Source organism: Cebus imitator, unplaced genomic scaffold, assembly GCF_001604975.1.
Source record: "Cebus imitator isolate Cc_AM_T3 unplaced genomic scaffold, Cebus_imitator-1.0 Scaffold390, whole genome shotgun sequence".
Classification (NCBI taxonomy): Eukaryota; Metazoa; Chordata; class Mammalia; order Primates; family Cebidae; genus Cebus; species Cebus imitator.
In genome coordinates, this window is record NW_016107705.1 from 1,262,182 (window position 1) to 1,289,307 (window position 27,126).

General features: G+C 37.1%; 1 long non-coding RNA gene across 1 annotated transcript in view; it reads right to left on the reverse strand.

Moving 5' to 3' along the window:
- The window catches only part of LOC119468186, a 53,996-nt gene that overhangs the window by 25,883 nt on the left and 987 nt on the right, over positions 1 to 27,126 (reverse strand). Inside the window, exon 2 of the long non-coding RNA XR_005196833.1 lies at positions 26,056 to 26,142. This is a non-coding gene — a long non-coding RNA (uncharacterized LOC119468186). The remainder of the gene's footprint in view (positions 1 to 26,055; positions 26,143 to 27,126) is intronic.

Genomic DNA, 27,126 nt, shown 5'->3' on the forward strand with positions numbered 1-27,126 from the left:
GGGAATGTCACATCCCAGTGGAGAAACTGAGCCCTGCTATGGCTACATCAGAGTCTGATGACAAGAATAGCACCATCAGAGATCCATTAAGTCAGCGTGACCAGGGAGAGGGTGGCTCCAGGTAGATGGCTGATCTGGAGCAACATGGGCCCAAAGAACCAGTGATTGTGACTGATTATGCCTAAGAGCTCACATAAACTCAAAGGTGGGTGATCAGATTGAAGATCAGTCAGCCAAACATGATTGACAAGTCAGAGAACCAAAATTTTCAAAAAGATTCTAAAGGCAAGTACAAAGACAAAGGGGAAGTAAGATACATACTAACTTTCCACAAATAAGTGTGTACTTGCTAAGAGAATTCAGCAGGATGTGGTACAGCCAAAGTTGTCCTTTACTCCAGTCCTCTCCTAGATTCAGTTTTAAGATGACAATTGAAGATGCTGAAACCACAGAGTCAAGTAAGAAAGAGTGGACCTGTCTCTGCCTGCCTGGTCTTGGGTTTTGCAGATGTATAAAAATGAATACACATTAATGTGGGAAACAGAAGACGCCCGCTCGGAATTCCCTTCAAGGCAAGACTTTCTGCCTCACTGGCATGAATGTGGTCAACAGACAATCTTTAATGCTCAGATCCCTCAGGGTCCACCTAAGCTGCAAAGAAGCTGCCTCACTCAAAGTCATACCCTTCCCAGGACACCCACATCAGGAAGCTGAGCAAGGTGGGAATAAAATGCCCCAGAACTTTCAACCTCACAGAAGACATCTCTGAAGACCAATGTCTGCTCGAGACTTCCCCCTACCACCACCCCCGGGCTTCTGGGGGCTTTCTGGGGCCTCCATCACAGTTGTTTTGCAAACTACTTGACTCTGCTCCTTCCTTTCTGTTCTTCACTGTGAATTCCTAACAAACATTTTTTTTTTACCATAAATTCAATCTCAGCATTTGCATCCAGAAAACCCAACCTATGACAGTGCATGCCAAAAATAACCTGAGAAAGTGCCATGGAGTTTGGGAGAATCCTTGCTCTCAAGCTGACAACAAGGTAAAAGGAGCCAGAGAGCCCACAGTACAAGGCAGAAGTCCAACTCCTAACACTCTCACTGGTGGTGGATTTGGAGGTGAATCCATTAGGAGGTGTGATGTGTCAAGCATTTGAAACCCATGGAAGAAGTAGCATTAGATGGCTATTGCTGAGAGCCATTGATGTGCTATGGAATGACAAGCTGAGAATGAGTAAAAACCAATTGAAACTCAGGTGTGAATGTCAGTGGGTCATTTTGGTTGTAAATGCAGGACCTGGGACTAAGGTAAGACCATGTGAGACATTCAATTGCAATATCTAAGGGGACATCAGAAGCCTCAGTGATCAAGAGCCACTTTCTCTCAGGCTAGCAACACCTTCCTTAAGCCGATCCCTCAGTGGAGTTGAGGTTGGCAGGAAAACTAAAGCAAGCAGACACCTCCTTACATAACTGCTTATGGAGATCTTGTCTTGTTTTAATGTCCATAAATGCTATAAAATACTTTAACTGCAACAGTGTGCTATATGTGTGGATGTGTTAGTGTGGATGTCTTAGTTTTGTCTATACCAGTGGTTCTCAACAGGGAGTTTTGATGCCATGGGACATTTGGCAATGTCTGGATACATTGTTGGTCATAATTGTGTGTGTGACAGGGGTGCTACTGGCATCTAATGAGTAGAGGCCACAGACACTTCGAAACATCCTACAGTGCACAGGACAACTTCCCACTAATACACACACATAACAAGGAATTATCCAGTTCAGAAGGTTGAGAAATCTTTGTGTCCACCCTAGGGCAGAGCACCAATTGAAGCACATTAATTATTATGTGGGTCAGGAGTTCAGGGTCCAGAAGTGTCCTCGACAAACTTCAACCATCACTATCTAAGTAGCACTACTGGGTTCCATAAATAACACTTGAAATTAATGTTGTAAGAAAAGTCAATTGGTTACAAACTGTGAGTAGGTACTTCTGTCTTTTCATAGGTATGAGTACTAAAATCTGATGATCCCAGCAGCCTTTTCACATCAGGGAGTGCTCTCAGCCCAGAGCTTCAATTTAGCACACGTCAGTGGGGATTCTATCACACAATCCAACTACGAGTTTAACTTGCTTCGGTGCTCTTTAACCACCCCTGGTAATGCCAAGTTCTTGATCCCACAGCCCATGAGCCAATCCACTAAAAGAAGAGGTCCCTCTCCCCTTCTGAAAAACACCTCCAATTAGTGGTTATCTTTAGTTTCCAAAAAGTAGAAAGCCTGGGGCAGGGGCAGGTGAAGTCTAGAAGCTTCCTTCTCCACAATATCACTAGTAGGTGTGTCTTATAAGGAAGTGAAGTCTAGTGATGGTACTGCACATTACTGCTACAACTAACCTAGGCATATTTGGATCTTCATAAGCATTAGGTTATTTTTGGCAGATATCAGTATACATCTCTGGATAGACTCTCTTAGTGAACACTAAAATCAAGAAATAATCAAGAAAGTAAAGAGACAACAAACAGAATGAGAAGAAAATATTTGCAAACTACCCATCTGATAAGTGATTAATAACCAGAATATGTAAGGAGTTTAAACAACTCTAAATGAAGAAATCTAATTATTTGATTAAAATGCACAAAATACTCAAGTAGACATTTCTCAAAAGAAGATATACAAATGGCAAAGGTACATTAAAAGGTGCTCAACATCACTGATTATCAGAGAAATGCAAATCGAAACTATAATGAAATTTCACGTCACCCCAGCTAAAATGAATTTTTATACAAAAGACAGGCAATAAAAAATGCTGACTAGGATATGGATAAAAGGGAACCCTCATAAGCTGTTGGTGGGAATGTAAATTAGTACAACTACTATGGAGGACAGTTTGGATGTTCCTTAAAAAACTAAAAATAAAGCTACCATATGATCCAGCAATTCTACTGCTCGGCATATATCCAAAAGAAAGAAAATCAGCACATTGATGAGATATCTGCAACCCCATGCTTGCTGCAGCATTTTTCACAATAGCCGAGATTTGGAAGTAAGCCAAGTGTCCATTAACAGCTGAACAGATTAAGAAAATGTGGTATATATTATGCAGCCATCAAAAACGATGACTTTGTGTCCTTTGTAGGGACATGGATGAACCTGGAAACCATCATTCTCAGCAAACTGACAGAAGAGCAGAAGATCAAACACCGCATGTTCTCACTCATAGGCGGCTATTGAACAATGAGAACACATGGACACAGGGAGGGGAGCACTACACACTGGGGTCAGTTGGGGGGAAATAGGGGAGGGACGGTGGGGGGGGGGAGCTGGGGAGAGATAGCAAGGGGAGAGATGCCAGATGTAGGTGATGGGGTGGAAGGCAGCAAATCACACTGCCACGTGTGTACCTATGCAACAATCTTGCACGTTCTTCACATGTACCCCAAAACCTAAAATGCAATAAAATAAATAAATGTGGAAAAAAAAATAAAGAAAATGTGGTATATATACACAATGGAGTACTATTCAGCCATAAAAAAACTGAGATACTGCTATCTGCAACAGCATGCATGGACCTGGAGGTCATTATGTTACATGAAATAAGCCAGGCACAGAAAGACAAACTTCACATGTTCTCACTTATTTGTGAGATCTAAAAATCAGAACAACTGAATTTATGGAGGCAGAGAGTAGAAGGATGGTTACCAGAGGCTGGAAAGGGTAGTGGGAAGGCGGAAGGAGATGACTAATAGGAACAAAAAAAAATTGAAATAAGACCTAGTACTTGATAGCACAACAAGATGTCTACAGTTAATAATTATTATATATTTCAAAATAACTAGAAGAGTATAACCGGATTGTTTGTAACACAAAGGATAAATGCTTTAGGGTTTGGATACCCCTTTTTCCATGATGTGATTATTATGCTTTGCATGCCTATATCAAAATATCTCACGTACTCTATAAACACGTTCACCTATGTACCCACAAAAATTGAAATAAAAAGTACATATTTACTATGCACCTAGTAAAAGAAAAAAGAAATAACATTTAGCAAATGTGTTCTATATTTAGATAAAGCCTATCCATTGAATATTCTTCTTAATGCATTCCCTTAAGACACTCACACAGGTTCTTTGAGGACATATTGACCGAAGTATTTAATTTCCCCTTTCCAACTTTTGTAATTGGAAACTATTCAATACATGTAGAAAGATACAAATGCTAATATACCGCCCTCTGATATTGTTGTGGCATCCACAAAACAATTTTTCCTGAAAATGCCTGCATAAGCGAGAATGAGTCACATCACACAAGTGGACTTCCTGATGTACTAGAAATATATCTCTGACAAAATTTTTAAGCTCCAGAGACTGTCAGAGAAAAATATTTTGGGTTATTAGTTGCTCATATTCTGACAGTAAAAAATGCTCTCTTGAGACCCAAGAAAGCCAATGTGAACCCGACATCACAGAGTTGAATTTTTCCCTCGACAGACCAGTCCTCTATAAGAAGTTAGTCTCTACAATTCAGAGAAGGAATCATGAAGAGTTCTAATTACAGATACCACTGTATTTTATCTACAATAACACAACTGATATTTTAAATTTTTTTGGTACTTTTAAGATTTTATAAATAATCATGTAATGTAGCTTTATCATATAGCTTTAAAAGAGGGCTATGATTTCTAATTTTGCCCTTTTTCAAGGAGTTAACTTTTTAAAATTATAATCCAATTACATACATGTGAGATGCTATGTAAGTTTAGAACTCACATATGGAAGGACAAAAATCACCAACCATTAGGTAAGTGTAATACTTAAGTTTAGCTGATCCCCTGTGGTGTCATACAATTAAATATTCTGTGTGCCTTACCTTAGTGCCTCACTTCCACCACTATGAAGTGAAACATTCAATCTGCACATCTGAAAAATAAAAGTTTCCATTGGATAGAATTCAGTAGGAAGGGGCACCTTGCCTTAGTTACAAGGGTGAGCTGACAGCGTTTAGAGAAAGAACAGCAAATGCTTTGGAGGTCCAAGGTCCTGGCACATGTGGAGGGAGAGAGGGTCGGAATAATAATGACTGTCTCAGGGAAGGGTTACTAGCACATGAGGAACAACCTGCTTTCTAAGAATATCATAATACATGTTCTGGGAAGCAGGGTAAGTTGACATTTATTTCTCCTGGTAACAGAAATCTTCATCTTCTCCTGCTTCCCAACACAAGTACATGGAATTGCATCTAGAAAAACTGTTCCCTTCTCACCCAAAGGGGCAAGTGGGGTGCAAGGGCCATGCATCTCAGGCTCTGCTCATGAAGCTCTGAACCTAGTGCAAATTTACAGAGATACCACTGCTATTACGTGTGGTATCTCAGTGTAAATTTGCACCAGGTACAGAACTTCATGAGAGGAGCCTGTTTCATCCTTTCCTTCTTCAGATACCTTCCTTTTTCTTTCTTCTGTCTTCACTTCTTCCCTCACTTCACTGTCTCCTTCAACCATTTTCTTCCCTCTCCTCCATCTGAATGCTAAAACAAATACTATGTGAATATGTCAAGAAGATAAATTTGACTTCATTAATAAATAAAAGCAAAAGAATAATGAAAATGAAGCTTTTGAGAAAGGGAATAAGGAAGATAAAGATGATGGGGTATATTGAAATCCAGATCTGGAAATCTGGAATAGGATGGAGTGTTTTGAATAAACTAATATCATGAGGAAAACAGTGATTGAAAAAGAAATTTTCTGGCAAATATCTAAAGCAAACTCAACCAAATTGAGTCTAAAGAGACACACTTTGACTTGCTATAAATGAATGAATGATAAGAAAATATTTGTGAGGGAGGAAAAAATAATCGAATATACTGGACCAAATAGTCTTGAACCAGCCAAGACTATATGACGTGAGCCAGACAATAATATGCTAAGCAAAATCAAGTGAGAATCAATGAGATGTGCTTATAACAAAAATCTAATAAAATTAATTTTGTAACTTTTAAAATATCCTGTTACTAAAATTTAGTTAATGTGGAACAACTCTCCACATGAACACTTGAAAATATATGGAAACCCCCCAAAAAAGCAGAATATTGTAGAATACTAAGGAGACATGTCTCTAATACATAGGAATAGAACATTTCAACTGAATGTAGTGTGTGTAATGATTAATTTCTTTCTGATTACAAAAACCCCAAACAACATTCACAGGTTAATAGGGTAAAGAAGAAATTCATATAGGACTTTTAATTATAATGTCTTTCTACAATAAAAATTCACATTGTAGACGTGAAGTGAAAATATTAGGATGAGTAGGTAAAGATCTATCCCTATGAAATTTTAAATTTATGGAATTCTAATACTCAGTTTTGGCAGTCTATCTCTAACATTTTGTGTATATTCCTTAATTTTATTCTTTTCCCTTATAACTGAGCATTTAATTAGCTGAGTATTCAACTGGAGCTAAACATTCATCAGTTTTGCATAGCCAATTATTTCAATCTTTGTCACAATTTTTAAAGTTTATGAAACCTACACTTACTACTTTTTCTATTTATCCATTATTTTCTAAATGAATAAGGACAAATGCAATGAAATATTCAGACAATGAAGTACAAAACTGGCAACAATGACAAACAGAACTGCTGGCTGTCAGGCAGTGCCAAAATAGATCAAAATTCTTGTTTTTCAGATAATACGTGAGGTTTAAGTTTAGAATGCCACTGGAAAGAGCTTATGCATATCAATGCATAATAATGTAAAATAAGAAAATACCTTATGAAAAATAAAACTATAAAATTAAGGTCCATCAAAAACAGTTTCTCAGACCACAGTAGAGTTAAATTAGAACTCAGGATTAAGAAACTAACTCAGAACCGCACAACTTCATGGAAAGTGAGCAACTGGCTCTTGAATGTTGACTGGATAAACAATGAAATGAAGGCAGAAATAAAGATATTCTTCACAACCAATAAGAAGGATGACACAATGTACCAGACTCTCTGGAACACATTTAAAGCAGTGTCTAGAGGGAAATTTATAGCAATAAACGCCCATATGAGAAGCAAGGAAAGATCTAAAATCGACACACGAACATCACGATTAAAAGAACGAGAAAAAAAAAAAAAACTCAAAAGCAAGCAGAAGATAAGCAATAACTAAGATCAGCGCAGAGCCGAAGGAGATAGAGACATTAAAAACCCTTCAAAAAATCAACAAATCCAGGAGCTCAGTTTTTGAAAAAACCAACAAAATAGACCACCAGATTAATAAAAAAGAAAATAGAGAAGAATCAAATAGATGCAATAAAAAATGATAATGGGGTATCACCACCAATTCCACAGAAACACAAACTACCATCAAAGATTACTACAAACAACTCCATGCACATAAACCACTAAACCTGGAAATAATGTATAAATTACTGGACACTTGCACCCTCCCAAGCCTAAACCAGGAAGAAGTTGAAACCCTGAATAGACCAATAACAGGGCTGAAGTTGAGGCAGCAATTAATAGCCTACCAATCAAAAAAAGCCCACGTCCAGATGGGTTCACAGCCAAACTCTATCAGACATACAAAGAGGAGCTGGTAATACTCCTTCTGAAAATCTTCCAAACAATACAAAAAGAGGGTATCCTTCCCAAATCATTTTATGAGACCAACATCATCCTGATACCAAAACCCAGCAGAGACTCAACAAAAAAAGAAAACTTCAGGCCAATATCCATGATGAATACAGATGCAAAAATCTTCAATAAAATACTGGCAAACTGATTGCAACAGCAATCAAAAACATCCATCACAATCATATAGGTTTCATCCTGGGGATGCAAGGCTGGTTCAACATAGGCAAGTCCATAAACTTAATCTATAACATAAACAGAACCAAAGGCAAAAACCACACAATTATCTCAATAGATCCAGAGAAGGCCTTCAACAAAATTCAACAGCCCTTTATGATAAAAACTCTCAATAAACTAGGTATCAATGGAATGTATCTCAAAATAATAAAAGATATTTACAACAAACCCACAGCCAATAGAATACTGAATAGGCAAGAACTGGAAGCATTCCCTTTGAAATCTGGCACTAGACAAGGATGCCCTCTGTCACCACTCCTATTCAATATAGTATTGGAAGTACTAGCCGGAGCAATAAGGCAAGAAAAAGAAATAAAGCATATTCAGTTAGGAAAGGAGGAAGTCAAATTGTCTCTATTTGCAAATGACATGATTGTATGTTTAGAAGACCTCATTGTCTCAGCTCAAAATCTCCTGAAACTAATAAGCAACTTCAGCAAAGTCTCAGGATACAAAATCAACTGACAAGCAACTTCAGCAAAGTCTCAGGATAGGAAATCACAAGCATTCCTATACACCAGTAATAGACTTAAAGAGAGCCAAATCAAGAGCAAACTGCCATTCACGATTGCTACAAAGAGAATAAAATACCTAGGAATAGAACTAACAAAGGATGTAAAAGACCCCTTCAAAGAGAACTACAAACTACTGTTCAAGGAAATCAGACAGGACACAAACAGATGAAAAAACATTCCATGTTCATGGTTAGGAAGAATCAATATTGTGAAAATGTCCATACTGCCCAAATTAATTTATAGATTCAATGCTATTCCCATCAAGCTACCTATGACCCTCTTCACAGAACTGGAAAAAAATGACTTTAAACTTCATATGGAACCAAAACAGAGCCAACATAGCCAAGACAATCCTAAGCAAAAAGAACAAAGCTGGAGGCATCACGCTACTGGACTTCAAACTATACTACAAGGCTACAGTAATCAAAACAGCATGGTACTGGTACCAAAACAGAGACATAGACCAATTGAACAGAATGGAGGCCTCGGAGGCAACACCACACACCTACAACCATCTGATCTTTGACAAACCTGACAAAAACAAGCAATGGGGAAATGATCCCCTGTTTAATAAATGGTGTTGGGAAAACTGGCTAGCCATGTGCAGAAAGCAGAAACTGGACCCCTTCCTGATACCTTACACTAAAATCAACTCCAGATAGATTAAAGACTTAAACATAAGACCTAACACCATAAAAACCCTAGAAGAAAACCTAGGGAAAACCATTCAGGACACAGACATAGGCAAGGACTTCATGACTAAAACACCAAAAGCATTGGCAACAAAAGCCAAAAGAGACAAATGGAATTTAATTAAACTCCAGAGCTTCTGTACAGCAATAGAAACAATCAGCAGAGTGAACTGGCAACCAATAGAATGCTAAAAAATTTTTGCAATCTACCTATCTGACAAAGGGCTAACATCCAGAATCTACAAAGAACAAAAACAGATTTACAATAAAAAAACAAGCAACCCCATTCAAAATTGGGCAACAGATATGAACAGACATTTTTCAAAAGAAGACATATATGAGGCCAACAAACATAGAAAAAATGCTCATCATCACTGGTCATTACAGGAATGCAAATCAAAACCACATGGAGATACCATCTCATGCCAGTTGGAATGGCGATCGTTAAAAAATCTGGAGACAACAGGTGATGAAGAGAATGTGGAGAAATAGGAACACTTTTGCACTGTTGGTGGGAGTGTAAATTAGTTCAACCATTGTGGAAGACAGTGTGGTAATTCCTCAGGGATCTAGAAACAGAAATTCCATTTGACCCAGCAATCCCATTACTGGGTATATAGCCAAACGATTATAAATTGTTCTATTATAAGGACAAATGCACACAAATGTTCAGTGCAGCACTGTTTACAATAGCAAAGACTTGGAACCAACCCAAATGCCCATCGATGATAGACTGGACTAGGAAAATGTGGCATATATACACCATGGAATACTATGCAGCCATAAAAAATGATGAGTTTGTGTCCTTTGTAGGGACATGGATGAATCTGGAAACCAGTATTCTCAGCAAACTGACACAAGAACAGAAAATCAAACACTGCATGTTCTCACTCATAGGTGGGTGTTGAACAATGAGAACACACGGACACAGGCAGAGGAGCATCACACCCTGGGATCTCTTGGCAGGGACTAGGGGAGGGACAGCAGGGGGTAGAGAGGTTGGGGAGGGATAACATGGAGAGACATGCCAGTTATAGGTGACGGGGGGATGGAGGCAGCAAACCATATTGCCACGTATGTGCCTATGCAATAATCCTGCATGATCTACACATGTACTCCAGAACTTAAAGTAAATTAAAAAATATATATTTTTAAAAACCACCCTTCCAATGAAGCATATAGTCTACCTCCTTAAAGGTGACAAGATCAGTTCACAGAAGAACCTAGAAAATAGAGAGATTAGAAACATATTTTTCTAAATATAGAAACTGTGGTTATTTTAATTTATTAATGCTAAAAATATATCTGCGTATATATATATGGCCTTTCAGAAGTAACTACAAAAATGGAGAAGATGCTCTGCCCATCTGGAGTTAATCTTAAACATGAAGAAATTGGTTCATGATAGGATCTTATGGAGTAGTTACTGGACCATCATTGGGAGTCTTACAGGAGATGAAAGGCACACAAGTAATTTCCAGATATCTAGAATAGGCTTTAGAAATGCAAAGTTCCAATGATTCAGTAAAAGACATCCAAGAATTAGAAGTTCTCAGATTTTGAGTTCCATAAAGTTGGGCCAGAGAACTATGATCCATTTTTATATGAGAACCATTTTATATGGCACAGCTACATGAATGAAATTTATTCCCCCTTCTATTTTTTTAAACTATATCTTACCTAATCACCAAGTTCTCCTGAATGTATTGTGTATAAAGCCTGCAGGTACATGAATTCTGTAACAAAATGCCTGGCTCTTTTCTTTTTACCTTTTCCCAGTTTTTATTATATTGCTGCTATCACCTCTAACATATCTGGCTTTCTTGCCTATTTATCACAATCTGTATCAGTCATTTATATGGCTAAAGGCAAAGCAGATCAAGAGAACTAGATTAGTATAAACATTATTTAAGATAGATCAAACTATTAGGTGATAGATTGACTTCTGGGATAAGAGAAAGTAGAATGAATATAAAGAATATAAGCTAAAGTAATAGTATTGTTTAAGGGCATAACAAATACATTTTACTCATCTACATTTGCTTATATAGAATTGGATGCCCTAACATCATATTAAGGTCAGTGTGACCATATAATTACAGACTTCTCCTCTAATCACTTCATACTTGTCTTAGTTTGTTTTGTGTTGCTCTAACAGAATATCTGAGACTGGATAATTTATAAGAAACAGAAATGTACTGGCTCACAGTTCTGAAGGCTGGGAAGTTCAAGAGCTAGAAGCTGACCTCTGGTGGGGACCTTCATGCTGTGTCATTCCATGGTGCAAGGCAGAAGGGCAAAGAGAGGGCAAATGAAAGCAAAAAAGGGGATACTCTTGTCCTTTTGAAAGCAACTCACTCCCACCATAATGAATCCCTGAACAGATCAGTAATGAGCTCTGAAATTGAAGCAGTAATAAATAGCCCACCAACCAAAGAAAGCCTTAGACAAGATGGATTCACAGCTCGGTTCTATCAGATGTACAAGGAAGAGCTGGTACCATTCCTACTAAAACTATTCCAAAAAACTGAGGAGGAAGGACTCCTCCCCAACTCATTGCATTAGGACAGCATCATCCTGAAAGCAAAACTTGGCAGAGACACAACAAATAAAGAAAACTTCAGGCCAACATCCCTGATGAGCATTGATGCAAAAATTCTCAACAAAATACTAGAAAACCAAATCCAGCAGCACATTAAAAAGCTAATCCACTGTGATCAAGTAGGCTTTATCCCTGGGATACAATGTTGGTACAACATACACAAATCAATAAATGTAATACATCGCATAGACAAAACTAAAGACAAAAACCAAATGATTAGCTCAATAGATGCAGAAAAGGCTTTCACTAAAATTTAACATCTCTTTGTGTCAAAAAGTCTCAACAAACTAGATATTGAAAAAACATATCTCAAAATAATAAGGCATTTATGACAAACCCTCAGTCAGCATCATACCAAATGGGCAAAAGCTGGAAGCATTCCCTTGAAAACCAGCATAAGACAAGGATGCCCTCTCTCATCATTCCTATTTAACATGGTATTGGAAATCCTGGCCAGAGGATAAGGCAAGAGGAATAAATAAAAGGCATCCAAATAAGAAGAGAGGAAGTCAAACTACTCCTATTGCAGATGAGATTATTCTATGTTTAGAAAATTCTAGTCTCACCCCAAAATCTCCTTAAGCTGATAAAAAACATCAACAAAGTTTCAGGATACAAAAATCAATGTATGAAAAATACTAGCATTCCTATATACCAACAACAGTGAAGTCAAGAGCCAAATCAGGAAAACAAACCCATTCATAATTGCCACAAATAAAATGCCTAGAATACATTAACCAGGGAGGTGAAAGATATCTATGAAAATTACAAATCATAAATGGAAAAACATTCTGTGCTCATGGATAGGAAGAATCAATATTATTAAAATTACTATGATGCTCAAATCCATTTACAGATTCAGTGCTATTCCTATTCAACTACCAATGGCGTTCTTCATAGAACTAGGAAAAAAAGCATTTTAAAGTTTACATGAAACCAAAAGGGAGCTCAAATAGCCAGTGTGACCCTAACCAAAAAGAACAAAGCTGGAGGCATCACACTACCTGACTTCAAACTATACTACAGGGTTATAGTAACCAAAACAGCAAGAACTAGTACAGAAACAGACACAGAGAGACCAATGGAACAGAATAAAGAGCCCAGAAATAAGGCCACACGACGACAACCATCTGATCTTCAACAAAACTGATCAAAAGCAAAAACAACAACAATGGAGAAAGAACTTCCCTATTCAAAACTGGTGCTGGTATAACTGGCTAGCCACACGCAAAACATTGAAACTGGACCCTTTCCTTATGCCATAGACAAAAATCAACTCAAGATGGATTAAAATTCTAAATGTAAAACCCAAAACTGTAAAAATCCTGTTAAACAACCTAGGCAATACTGTATTGGACACAAGACCTGGCAGATATTTCATGACAAAGATGCCAAAAGCAATTGAAACAAAAGCAAAACTTGACAAATTGGATCTAATCAAAGTAAAGAGCTTCTGCATAGCAAAAGAAATGATCAGCGGAGTAAACAGACACCCTCAAAATGGAAGAAAATATTTGAAAATTATGCATCTAAAAAAGATAAAATATCCAGCATCTATAAGGAGCTTAAACAAATTTACAAGAAATAAATGAACAACCTCATTAAAAAGTGGAGAAAGGACATGCAGAGATACTTTTCAAAAGAAGGCATACATGTGGCCAACAACCATACCGAAGAAAGTTTAATATCACTGATCATTAGAGAAATGCAAATCAAAATCACAATTTGATACCATCTCACAGCAGTCAGAAAGGCTACTATTAAAAAGTCAAAAAATAACAGATGCTGGCAAGATCATAGAGGAAAGTAATGCTTATACACTGCTGGTGGAAATGCAAATTAGTTCAATCATTGTGGAAAACAATGTAGTGATTCCTCAAAGAGCTAAAAACAGAACTACCATTCAATCTAGCAATCTCATTATTTGGTATAATCCAAAGGAATATATATTATTCTGTCATGAAGACACATGCAGGCAGGCATATGTTCATTTCAGCACTATTCATAATATCAAAGACATGGATTTGACATAAATGTCCATTTGACTGGGTAAAGAAAAAATGGTACAGATACGCCATGGAATACCATGCAGCCATAAAAAAAGAACAAGGATGGAGTTAGAAGCCATTATCCTTAGCAAACTAACACAGGAACAGAAAACCAAATATCCCATGTTCTGAATTGCAAGTGGGAACTAAATGCATGAATACAAAGAAGGAAACAGAATCAACAGACACTGGGGTCTGCTTGAGGGAGGAGGATGCAAGAAGGCAAAGGATCAGAAAAAAACTATTGGGCACTAGGCTTAGTACTTGCATGACAAAATAATCTGTACATCAAACCCCCATGACACAAGTTTACCTATATAACAGACCTGCAGACATACCCCTCAAGTTAAAAAAAAAAAGATTAAAAATTAATTAATTCATCAATTAATTATCTCTAAGGAGTTTTATACTTTATGTACAGTTCCTCTTCTGGAACCTCACCCAAAATCCCATTCATGACAGTCTAGGCTTTCTCTTGCCCACTCCTGCAAACTCTTCCAGCTTCTGCTAATTACCCAGTTCCTAAGGTGCTTCCACATTTTCAGGTATTTGTTAATAACACCACCTCACTCTTCTTATAATCCATTTTGTGCTGATCTAGCAGAACCCCCAAGACTAAGCAATTTATAGTAAACAGAATTTATTTTTCCTAGAAAGCCCAGGATCAGGGGGCCGGCATCTGGAGAGGGCATTCTTGCTGCATCATCCCATGATGGAAGGCAGAAGGGCAAAGAGAGAACGAAACAGAAAGGAGGACAAAATTTATTTTTTATGAGGAATCCAATTCCAGTATAACAATCCCACTCCCTTGATAATGGCATTAATTTGTTCATGAGGGCAGAGCCCTCATGGCCTAGCCACTTCTCATTAGGCCCTGCCTTTCAACATTGTTGTATAGCAGATTACATTTCCGACACATGCTTTTTGAGGGACATATTCAAACCATAGCAATACATTAACTAATCCATTTATTAAGAATCAGCCAGTTTACAAGGGAGGCCCTCTCTGAGCCTTCTTTTTCTTTTTTTCTGGATATGCATTAGTTTTTCCAGCTCAACATGAACTTGCACTTGGATTAATAGTATAATTTTATAATTTGTCTTTCTGGTCCAGTTTAGCTGGAAGCAAATCTGAAAATAATATATCTCTAATAAGGACCTTCTCCCTCACTTTCCTGGATACTTTATATATGATTCTCTTGAAGCCCAGAAAAGTTCAGTGAATTATCTAACAACATATAGCTAGCAAGTTGCTAAATGAAAAGTATAACCAAGGAAATCTCTTTGACAACACAATACTTTTTCTATCACACCCAACCTATATATTATTCTGCCTTCAGATTTATCTTCTTCAGATGCTAATTTCAGCTCCTCAAAGCTGTCAGTGGCTCTCTTTTGTCTGAAAATACAATCCAAATTTTCTGCCACTCAAAGCTCTCAATTATATGGCCTTACCTTACCTACCATTATGTTCTACAGTATCTCAACACAAATCTCCACACCCCTCACTCTGGTATCATTATCCCCTGCATGCACCATGGTCGTTATGGGCTTATGTTGCTCACTACACTTAAATAACAATTTCTTATCTCACCCTTCAATCCATTAATTTCTCTAAAGCCAATTGAAGATCATTTCATCTTCTCTACAACAAGATTCTTTTGCTTTCCCGATAGTAATTTATCTCTAACTGAATTCTTGTTTATATTATTCATTTTGATGAAATAGTTTCTACCCTGCTAAATAATTATTTAGGGTAAATAAATTGTCTCTTCCAAATTATTTTCAAAATACTTGAAAAGGATAGCAGCCAGATCTTGAATTTCGTTACTATTCCTTTTAGCAAACAACACAGCAATAACCATATGTTACTCATTCTTTGAATACCTGTTAAATGAATAAAACCCATTTTCAATGGTCTTACTAAAGAGTGATCCATTTTCACAGCAAACATCAATTTCTTGGCTTTTATTTGGGACATCAGTGTTTTCCTCTCTACTACCATCTATAACAGCAAACTTGCATTTCTAAAAGAGAAAACTATTTTTTCACTTAAAATTTTTAAAGCAAATTCCATGGTCAACTAAGACTGGGTTTTTTTCCCCCAACCCAAAATAAACCAGTATCTCAAACCACCGTTTAAACCGAGAAATCTCTGAATCCTAGAATTCAGATTTGGCCCCCTCAAGGGATTGTTTGCTAACACAGAGAAACACCTTTGTAGGAAACATTTACATAATTTAAATTGAATTTGGGGAATTGGTTATTACTTTGCCCAGTTTAATTTAATTTTAGAATTTGTAGACATTTATAATATACAGGTTCATTATTTGAGGTTGACTAAAATGTCTGTAGTTTCTATTAAATTGTGAATGTCAAGGGTTTGTTTAACACTGTATCTGCCAGGTGTGATGGCTCACACCTGTAATCCCAACAGTTTGGGAGGCCGAGGCAGTCAGAGTATACTGAAGTCAGGAGTTCGGGACCAGCCTGGCCAATATGATGAAAACCCATCTCTACTAAAAATACAAAAAATTAGCCGGGCCATGGTGGCAGGCACCTGTAATACCAGCTACTTGCAAGGCTGAGGCAGGAGAATCACTTGAGCTCGGGACATGGAGGTTGCAGTGAACCAAGGTCACACCATTGCACTCCAGCCTGGGTGACAAGAATGAAACTCTGTTTCAAAAAAACAAAAACAAAAAAAAACACTGCATCATAACTTCGTTTTGATTTGAAAAAGATATTCAGTTGATATGGTTTCACTTTACTTGCTGTTTCTATATTTATAGGCTACCATAATTCCATCAACAATTTTAGAGAGTATCATAAATCATTATGCCTAAATGGAATATAAGCAAGCAAATAGTTCCAAACATGATTTTACAGATAAGATAAGACAGATAAAACGAGTCCATCTCTCTCAAAAAAACTCTCAGTTAGAGACGAGTTATATAGGACAATGCACTCAAACATGTTGTCTTAATGTCATTTTTCTCACTACCTTCTGAATGGCTAAATAAGTCCATGTTATTAATTTATATGTGAGATAGCTTCTACATTTTTAATCACTTCGGGACCCTGCCTCAAGGTATCCCAAAAGCTGACAGTACTTCCAGGAATTCTGAGCATTGTCTGAGAATGTAAGATCGAAAAAAGAAAAAAAAAAAGCCATAGAAAATGCATAAGAGAAAACAAATCAAAGGCAGAGACAGTTGGTGAGCAGAAATTCCCTGGGAATTTGAATAACCCCACCCACATAATCAAAGAAACATACATGACAACATTCTTTCTCCATTTTTTTCTTCTTACATGTCTAAGATCCTTACCTTATTAGTTAGCTAAATGTGGCTAAGAGCAAATAATAAGGTGATGATCTTATTAGTTGCTCTTAGCCACATTTTCAACCATTTCTCCTTCATCTCTACTATTTTAAATTGCTTTTCCTTTTTTATCCAAAGGAAATTCTAAATCTATAACCTATCCCCTGGGTTGCTCTGAGATTCAAATTTGCTAATAACTAATAGATAAGAAACTTTAGAAAAGTCAAAAGCTCATTAGGGCTGTAAGATATTGTCATTATTACTCTTCTCTCAAACAGTAATCACCTGTTGTCACTGAGGGGAAAAAAAAAATTCTGTGTCATCCAAGCAAGAGATTATTCTAGGAATATAGGGAATTGTGGAAGAAAAAACTATATTAGAACATACACTCCACTGCAGCAAAGATATCAGGTAGATGAACTGGAAGAAACCACAGGTCAGAAAGAAATGTTGGTATTCAAGTCAGTAAGTTGTGGCAACTCAGCAGGCCGCTTGGCTTGATGGCTACCATCCAAGGGCCAGCTCTCCTTGTTTTTCTTTTTCTCAGTCCCATCTGAACTGCCCTACCTCCCTTGGCTACTCCAGAAGCATTGTCTTCTGGTCTCCTGTAGTTTCTTTAGAACTAAAAATCTCTCTTCTCCCAGTAACCTTTTCCCTCCAACCTACATTTTTGTCTTTATCTTGGATAAACAGATCTCTCCACCTAGAGCCATGTGATCTTCCCCATGGGAAGAAGGCAGCTCTCGTTTACCTACTGCCTACTGCAAGGAGTGAATAGCATTAAAAAAACAAACAAACAAACAAACAAACAAAAAAACCTTATTGTGGTTATATGAAAGACATCACTCATCAACATAGCAAAGCAAAGGCTCATCATCTACGTGCAAATGTATATATGTTTGTAATGGTGTGGTTACAAAGCACAAGTTATGCAGTATGAACTAGAACCAATCATCATCTGTTTCAAAATATTTGCCCAATTAAAGTCATAGAGTAGTGTTTATAGGAGGAAATATAACCTGCTTAATGATTCCCAGTATCTGAAGCCAACTCTTTAATGGGATTCTTTCCCTGGAGCAGTGTTCTTGACAGAAGGTATTTATCCATCCTATAGGAGTCTTTGTTAAAGCTAGTACTCAGTGATAATTTCCTGTGGTTATTCTCATCCATTCTAAGAAAGAAGATGATGAAATAAGCACTTTGATGTGCAGATGCAAAATGTAAATGTATAGGCTTTAAAGGTTTGAATTGACAAAATTGTAAGAGAGTGGATGTCACGAAGCTATAAAATAGTTCAAATCTGTTCTTGTTTAGAACTACTGGACACTGGGCAAAGAAAGAAAAATTAGTACTAGATTTAGATTTTTTTAACGGCAAACATAACCAGAAATCCCTAAAACTTTATAACATAAGAATTGAGCTTAATTTGGATGCAAAAATTAAAAAATGAATATTAGAATCAGACATTTGTGACATCTCATTTATTTCATAATTTTAATAACTGAACACACTGCAGTGATCCTGGAGAATTTCCCCAAATATAAATAACTTGAATATTACAGGCTTATTTTGTAAAAGAAATACAATCCACTGAAATGTAACATTTTCTTTGTATTGAACATTGAATTGCTATATTCATGGTTATCTAAATTTCAAACTCTATGTCATTCACTGTGACTTTATAAATTTGTTTTTCTAGGTAAGACCTAGAGATGGGGATTATTTCGTGCTAGCTCCATGAGAGCAATTTCAACAACTATCAAGAGATAGTAGTGACTGCTAATAACTCAGGCAATCTAATGATGAAAAATTATCTCCATATAGAGAGAATGAAGATACCAATTATAACATATGATCCAGACAAGATAACTGCCATTAAAAAAGAAAGGCCATTAAAATAATGGCAACAACTTTCCCTATTCACTATACATGCACAGTATAAACAGAAATCATATGAAACAAGATAGAAAATATGTGTTATCTGTCTTTTTCATCTAACCTCAATTGTTATCTTTGAACTGCTTAAGTTAAATTTGAATTCTTCCCTTTTTGTCTTAAGGATAAACACTTGGCTTTGTCCCATCCACTAAGCAGATAAAACTGCTTTTATTCTGTAGCTGAAATAAATTTCATTTTGTAATTCTGATAATAATTTAAATAATTATCTGCGACTCCACAAAACCAAAAGTCCAACTATGTTCCTGGAGTTTATTTCCAAACTTTTCCATTTCAGTTGTGAAACTGAAAATTATTGCTTATCTCTATATTTTCAAGAAGATACACAAAATTATCAAAATTTTCTTAATATCACAGACATTATAAAAACCATCTTTTTAAACTGTAAATTCCAAGCATATAGTGTTTTGCCCACAATTATATAATTCATTCATTCAACAAATTATCATGCTCAGCAATAACATTCTAGGTCACTAATTTAGAATCTGAGAACTTGAAGAAACCCAAAATCCATCTTAATGCAAGCAGGAATATTCAGATCCCAGGGGAGAAATCTTGCATTGGGATATAGCTCTTACTTTATATAATTACTTGAGGACAACATGGTTACAGATATATTCACGGCCATTAATAGTGCAACTGACTTCTGTGACAGTTATGACCCAGAATCAGTTATGCCATGGTCTGACTATATCTTGACCATGAGGATTATCAAGAACATGCTTTCAACTTTTTAAATCGTCATCTAAATATAATCACAGAATTAAGTATGTAGGGCGACGTACATATAAAGAAATCAAAAACTTGAGAGTGTGAGAATATGGAAACAGTCTATCAGGAATCTCACGACCTCAAATTAAGAATCTTGTACCAGATTAAAATCTTTGTTCCCCTTTCCTTAACCTTCTAGCTTCTATCTCACACAAACTGCCTCACATATCCTGCCTGGTTTGTTCCTCCCACTTACTGCTATGTCTCCAGTCCAGGAATTAATTTTTAAGCAACTGACTAAATATTGAATATTTTTTATATCCTCCACGTCTTCACTTAACTTTTTGAACATATAAAATACATTTATAACATCAGTTTTAATGTTCTTTTCTGATAATGCTAACATTTCTGTCAGTTTCCATTTATTTTTCTGTTTATGATAGATCATGTTTTCTTGCCTCTTTGCATGACTGATAATCTTCGATTGGATACCAGACATTGTGACTATTTCCTTGTTGGGTGCTAGGTATTTTTTATTTCCATAAATATTACTGAGCTTCATCTGGGACACAGCTACATTACTTGGAAACAGACTGATCTTTTTAGATCTTGGTTTTTAGTTTTGTTAGGTAGTGGGAGGCAGAGGTTGCAGTGAGCTGACGTTACGCCACTACACTCCAGCCTGGGTGACAGAGCAAGACTGTTTAAATTGAAAAAAAAAAAATTGCTAGGTAGGACAAGACCAGACAAATGTCTACCCAAGAGACAAAATACCCAATTACTGAGGCATGATACTTTTGAGTACTCTGTTCAGCACTGTGTGAATCACAAGGTTTTCTATTCTGACTAGTTGGAACAGAGACTATATTCTGGGCTCTCTCCGAATGTATGGCACTGCCTTTAATCCTTTAAAGATTTTGTTTCGTTTGGTTTGGTATTTTCTGGCCTTGAGTACTGTATATATGCACTGATCACCACTCAGCGAGAATATGCAAGATAGACCCTCTTTAAATCTGAGTCTCTCTAGCTCTCTAGCTCTTGGATCTGTCTCCTCAACTCAGGGATCCCACCAAACTCTGCCTGGGCTTCCCTCTTAGCACTGGGACCGGGAAAGTCCCTCAGACAGAAAGCTGGAATAATCACAGGGCTCATCTCAATTGTTTCCCATCTCTCAGGGATCACTGTTCTTCACTGCCTGAGGTCCCTTGTCTTACGAACCATAGTTTTACACATTGTGTTTAATATTCTTAACGGTTTCATGAGGGAGGGTAAATCTAGCCCCTGTCATTCCATCTTGGCTGAAAGTGAAAGTCTGCTATCTAAATATTGAATTGAATTGTACTGAAATGAATTAAAGACTAAAAAAGATAGATAACACAAACAAAACTCTAAATAAATAGCACTCACACAGTGAATCAGCTAGAGTACAGGCTAGGATACTATAACAAAAGGGAATGAAATGTTAGTGTTCCAAGAAGTCATTTGGGGATCATTCAGGGAACAGCTTCCTTCCATTCTGTGGCTGCCATCTGCTTAGCCATTGTCTTTAGGTAGTCAGCCACATTTCCAGCTAAAACTTGGAGTTTCTATTATTTTGTTGTTGTTGCTACTGCTGTTGCTGCTATTGTTGTTTTGAGACAGAATCTCGCTCTGTTGCCCAGGCTGGAGTTCAATGGCACCATCTCTGCTCACTGCAAACTCCACCTCATGGATTCTTGCGATTCTCATGCTTCAGCCTCCCAAGTAGCCAGGACTACAGGCATGAGCCACTGTGGCCAGCCTGGGGTTTCTATTATTAAAACAAAGATAGGAAAATTTGATACTGTGTACAATAAAGAATTTGGGGCTGGGCATGGTGGCTCATGCTTGTAATCCCAGTACTTTGGAAGGCCAAGGCCGGTAGATCACTTGAGGTCAGGAGTTCAAGACCAGCCTGGCCAACATGGTAAAACCCTATCTCTATTACAACATAAAAATTAGCTGGTGTGGTGCTGGGCACCTGCAATCCCAGCTGCTCAGGAGGCTGAGGCAGGAGAATTGCTTAAACCCAGGAGGTGGAGGTTACAGTGAGCTGGGATCAGGTCACTGCACTCCAGCTGGGCACCGGAGCGAGACTTCATCTCAAAATAAAACAAAAAAGAATTTGGGCCTCAAACACTAAAAAAGTGAATTAAAATGTCATCTATATACTTTATCTGTTCTAAAAAATAGTTGAATTTGAGCTAAGAGATGAGTAATAAAAAAAATCCCTCAGGATTATGATAAATATATATAGTACTCAAAGACTTTCTGCTAATCTGTATGTATTCCTCACCTCGGTCTAATAGTAAGCTGCTTGGTGATTCACCTAAAATTCTATAAACCCTCATTTTGAAGTTGAAAGTCAATATGTTAGGATAAATTTTTTATCTCTTAATCTGTTGTGGTAAAAAAAAAAAACAAGATGAACATTTAGAGATTTGCAAGTTTCTGTTATCTTTCTATGCACTACTGTACATTATTCATTCGCTGAATTTTGTAGACTTGGCAACCTAGCAATTAGCTTCACCCAGTTTCACCAGGTCCTGGACAAAATGAATTAGATGACAAAACTTATACAAGGCTGATCTGGGGCTCAGGTGCTCCCAATCAATTTGATGAATTATATACATATTTCAAATGCTAGGAAGACTTATATGTGTACAATCGTCAGTCTACATAAGAAAATAATTTAAAAGATACCCCATGAGTATGTGGAAAAGTGAATACTATGGACAGTGGCTAAGCCAGACAGAATGTGTGTTGTGGGCTTTTCATTATACATTGGGGGAGAGTTCCCCTGGCAGTATTGCTGGAAATAGATTTGGTGCCTGACTTTCTCTGCCAAATATATCTTTTCAGTACCCATGAAACCTCTTGGTTCCACAACACCCGAGATTCAAGAAATAATTAGTCCTTCTTATGTCACAGAAAGCCTCCAGAGGCTTGGAACCTCTTTTTAATATCTTGGGAGGATTGGTTCATTCTTAGCAACATAATGCCATATTTTAACCTTCTAATAACAAAAGAAACCAGGGAAGTAGTTCTTTTAAAAGAAAAAAAATTCATACAGCTTAGAACAAAGACATACATCTTTTTTTTATCCTTCCTCAAATGTATGTAGTTAGAATATAACATGGCAAGATTCCTAATGTATACTTTTTAAGAAACTCCCTTTGATTCTGAATGTTAATTGGGGATGCATGTTTTAAAAGTTTTCAGGTCAAGGATCAATCTGAATCTTAGTCAAAAGCACACAACTATTAGATATTATTTCCAGAGTCTTTTTGTGTTTCATAAAAACAAGGAGAAGGCAGGAGGCTTGCAAGGGAGTGACTGTCTCTCTGTAGTGCAGAATGGATAAGTGGACAGAGGCTGTTAGAGAGAAACTCGAAAGCTATTAGGAATTTGAATTCTCACAAGGAAGAGTGCTATCTAAGAAAATGAAAGATGAATACAAAACCAGCAACCTCAATCACTGGAATAACAATTTATAATTATCTTGATATACTTCAGGTCTGGGGGATGAGGGACAGCAGAGGATTTTGAAAATTCTGGCTGAGAAAATATTTTTGTTTTACAGATAGTTTTTAGCTTTTCAGGGCTCAGATCTAGAACGATTAATAAAGAACAGCCACCACTTTGATTAGAGAACTTTAGCAACAACATGCACAGATTCCCTTGACACAGACTGAATAAGTCCATTTCTTACTGAATTCAGGCCATTATTATTAGCTAAATACTGTCAAGATAAGATGTCTTATGTCCTGTGAGAATGAGCTTAGACCATTGCATGAGAGAAAACTATGTGTCAGTTACATGTTTGCACTCAACTTTTGGAGTCTCTATATTGTATACCACCAAGAGTCTCCACTCCTCTGATTCTACATGCTTTTCACATAGAACTAGAATTACCTTTACCTATTAGCACAGGAAGGCAAAAGGTTATAATAACCCAAGCCTGGGCTTTCAAGTCCGTTATCCTGGCTCCAGCATTTATAAACCATATGCCTCTGTGACCTCTCAGATCCTCTATCTTCACGTCTATAAAGCAGGGGTGATGGTGGTGATTCTATAAATAAATATTCACTGAGCACAGATCTGTGTCACCCTAGAGATATGACAGGCTACAAAACAGATATGCCTCCTACTGTTAAAATCTTATAATTTAGCCACTTATACTCATCAAATTGTATTTCTTCAGGAGTTTTCTCAAATGACACAATAGGCTGAAACGATTTAACAGAGTACCTGGCACATAATAATTGCTGAAAAGCATGCGACTTTAATGCTGTATCTTACTGTTTGATTTTTGTTTGCTGTTGATGTGAGCATCGTCATCATTGTTTTCTTCCCATTGCTAAAAAAAAGTTAGCTATTTATACAATGTGGTTTCAGAAGTCTCAAGGGGGCCCAGATACAAATAAAATACTCACTTCTGTGATATTAGATCTTAACAAAGTGCCCGGATCCAAGATTTTCTATGAGTTTGGACAATAACTTGTCCTGGAGAATAAGTGAGCTACATACATGATGGAAGGGTACATTCAACATAGAGCTTGGAGGAACCTGAAATTAACACGAAAGTTAAATGCTATTGGAGCTAGAAAACGTGTGTGAAAACATGAACAAAGTTTTATGTTATGATTTGAATCTGAAACTGCCAAAATTATTTCAAGCTTATTTTCAACAGCTGTGACTAGGAGATAGGAGCTAAGGTTGCTTCTGAATATGGGAAATCTTACTGAAGTTCTTATAAGTATTCAAAATAAAGACCTTGGTTTTGGGGTGGGGAAAAGATTAAACGACACTAAGTCCTTTTAAGTTGATTCTGTGTTTTTTGTTTTATTTTTGAGACGGAATCTCACTCTGTCACCGAGGCTGGAGTGCAGTACTGTGATCTGAGCTCATTCCAACTTCTGCCTCCTGGGTTCAAGTGATTCTCCTGCCTCAGCCTCCCGAGTAGCTGGGACTACAGGTGTGCTCCACCATGCCCAGCTAATTTTTTGTATTTTTAGTAGAGACAGGGTTTCACCATGTTAGCCAGGTTGGTCTTGATCTCCTAACCTTGTGATCTGCCCGTCTTGGCCTCCCAAAGTGCTGGGATTACAGATGTGAGCCACCATGCCTGGCCTCTGTCTGTGTTTTTTAAATGTAAGTGGAAAGATTATAAACTATCACTACTTCCCAATGTGGTCATATTCTAAGATTTTCCTCAGTTCTCTGAAATGGAGTTCATAAACTTACAATATAAATACCAAGTTTTATATTTAAAAGGTTACATTTCAGCTGAGTAAAATGGCAATAGGTGTGCCCCTTTTGTAACAATAAAGTGGTTTACATTGATTATTATCTCTTACTTGGAACCTTCTCTTAATTCTTTATTATCATTATTTATTTTTAGGGTTTTTTTTATTTAAAAATTGTATTTTTAGGGACAAAGTCTCACTCTGTCTTCCAAGCAAGAATGCAGTGGTACAATCCTAACTTACTATATCTTTGATCTTCTGGGTTCAAGCCATCCTCCTGCCTCAGCCTCCCAAGTAGATAGGACTATTGGCATGAGTCACCATGACTTGCTAACTTTTTAATTGTTTGTAGATATAGAGTCTTGTTATGTTCCCAGGCTGGTCTTGAACTCCTGGGCTCAAGCAATCCTCCCACCTCAACTTCCCAAAGTTCTGAGCCACCACACCTGGCTAGGTGTGTATGTTTTTCTTTACATTGACTGGCAGAAAAACACTACAGCGAAATTATCACCATCCTCATAGTCAAGGTTAAGCTTTTGAGAAATTTATTTTAAATATGATTAGTTGGACAACCAAAGCTTTTGCGTTCAGTTTACCACCTCAAGATTCCAGCTTCCCTATAAAAACACAGAAGTGATTTCTAAAAGAGGAATTGAACACAGAAGTATTTTCTCCCAGGGAATTGCTGGGCTTCCCTTTAATTAAAGCTGATTATTTTTTAAAGGAAGAATCATACTTCTGATTTTATTTTTTTTCTGCATCAAAGAAGGGATTTAAAATATTTGGATTCCTCAGAGGAAGCATAAGCAGAGAAGTAAACACAGGGTAAGTTTTATATCTCAGCCCCTTAGAGGCCTTTAGCAATGGCTGTGAATGAGTGGGTTTCAAGGCTGAAACTGCCTACTTATATTATTTGTAAGCAAGCTACCTGGCTAATGTTTGAGAAAGCTATGACTTGTTATTATCTGTTGATTTATCTTAATGCAACGGAATTAAGAATCGTCCAGTATTCAGACATTTCAAAGAAGAACCAACTGTTTTTAACAGATTTTTACAACAATTATTCAGCTCTAACATACCTGAGAAATGTGCATTCATACAGAACAGTGACTGATCACATGTTGATTCTCCATGGTGGGATTCCTGCCTTCCAGGGAGAATTGCCTCTGAAATTTAGGAAAGAGGAGATGAAGCAGAGCTTTGAAATGCACCTCAGAACCTTAGAGATTAGTGAAATGGGAGGAATATGCCACACTCTCAACATTCCCATGAAGTCAGCCCGGAGATTTTAGGTAAGAAATATGTCATATGATCCAGCAATCCTACTTCAGGGTATGTATTCAAAGGAAATAGCATCAGTATCTCAAAGAGATATGTATACTTTCAGGTTCATTGCAGCATTATTCACAATAGCCAAGATATGGAAACAACCTAAGTCAGTTGACAGATGAATGGATAAAGAAAATAGGTGTCTGTGTGTCTAGATTGTGTGTGTGTGTGTGTGTGTGTGTGTCTGTCTGTCTGTCTGTCTGTCTGTCTAAATACATGCATTGGACTATTATTCAGCCTTATAAAGGCCAGCAGTCCTACCATTTACAACATGGATGGACCTGGAAGATACTTTACTAAGTGAAACATGATACATACTGCATGATCTCTCTTACATGTGGCAGCTTTCAGAAAAAGTCAAACTGAAAGGAACAGAGAGTAGAATGGTGGTTACCAGCAGTTGGAGGATAGGGAAAAAAGCCAGATGGTCAAAGGACAATATCCTGCAGTTATAAGATGAATCAGTTCTGGAGAACTAATGTAAAGTATGGTTACTCTACATTAGAGTATAGTTAATTATACTGTATTGCTAATAGAGTAGATCTCAAGTGTTCTCAACACACACACACACACACACACACACACACACACACACATAGTAACTGTGAGGTAATGGATATATTAATTAAATTGATTGTAGTAATCATTTCACAATGCACACATATATCAAAACATCACATTGTGTACCCTGAATATATACAATTTTTACTTGTTAATTATCCCTACATAAAGCTAGAAAAAAATTACCAATACTCTCCAAGAATTGAGGTACAGATTTCCTAAGAGAAATCTGTTAATTCTGGCCAGGCGCGGTGGCTCAC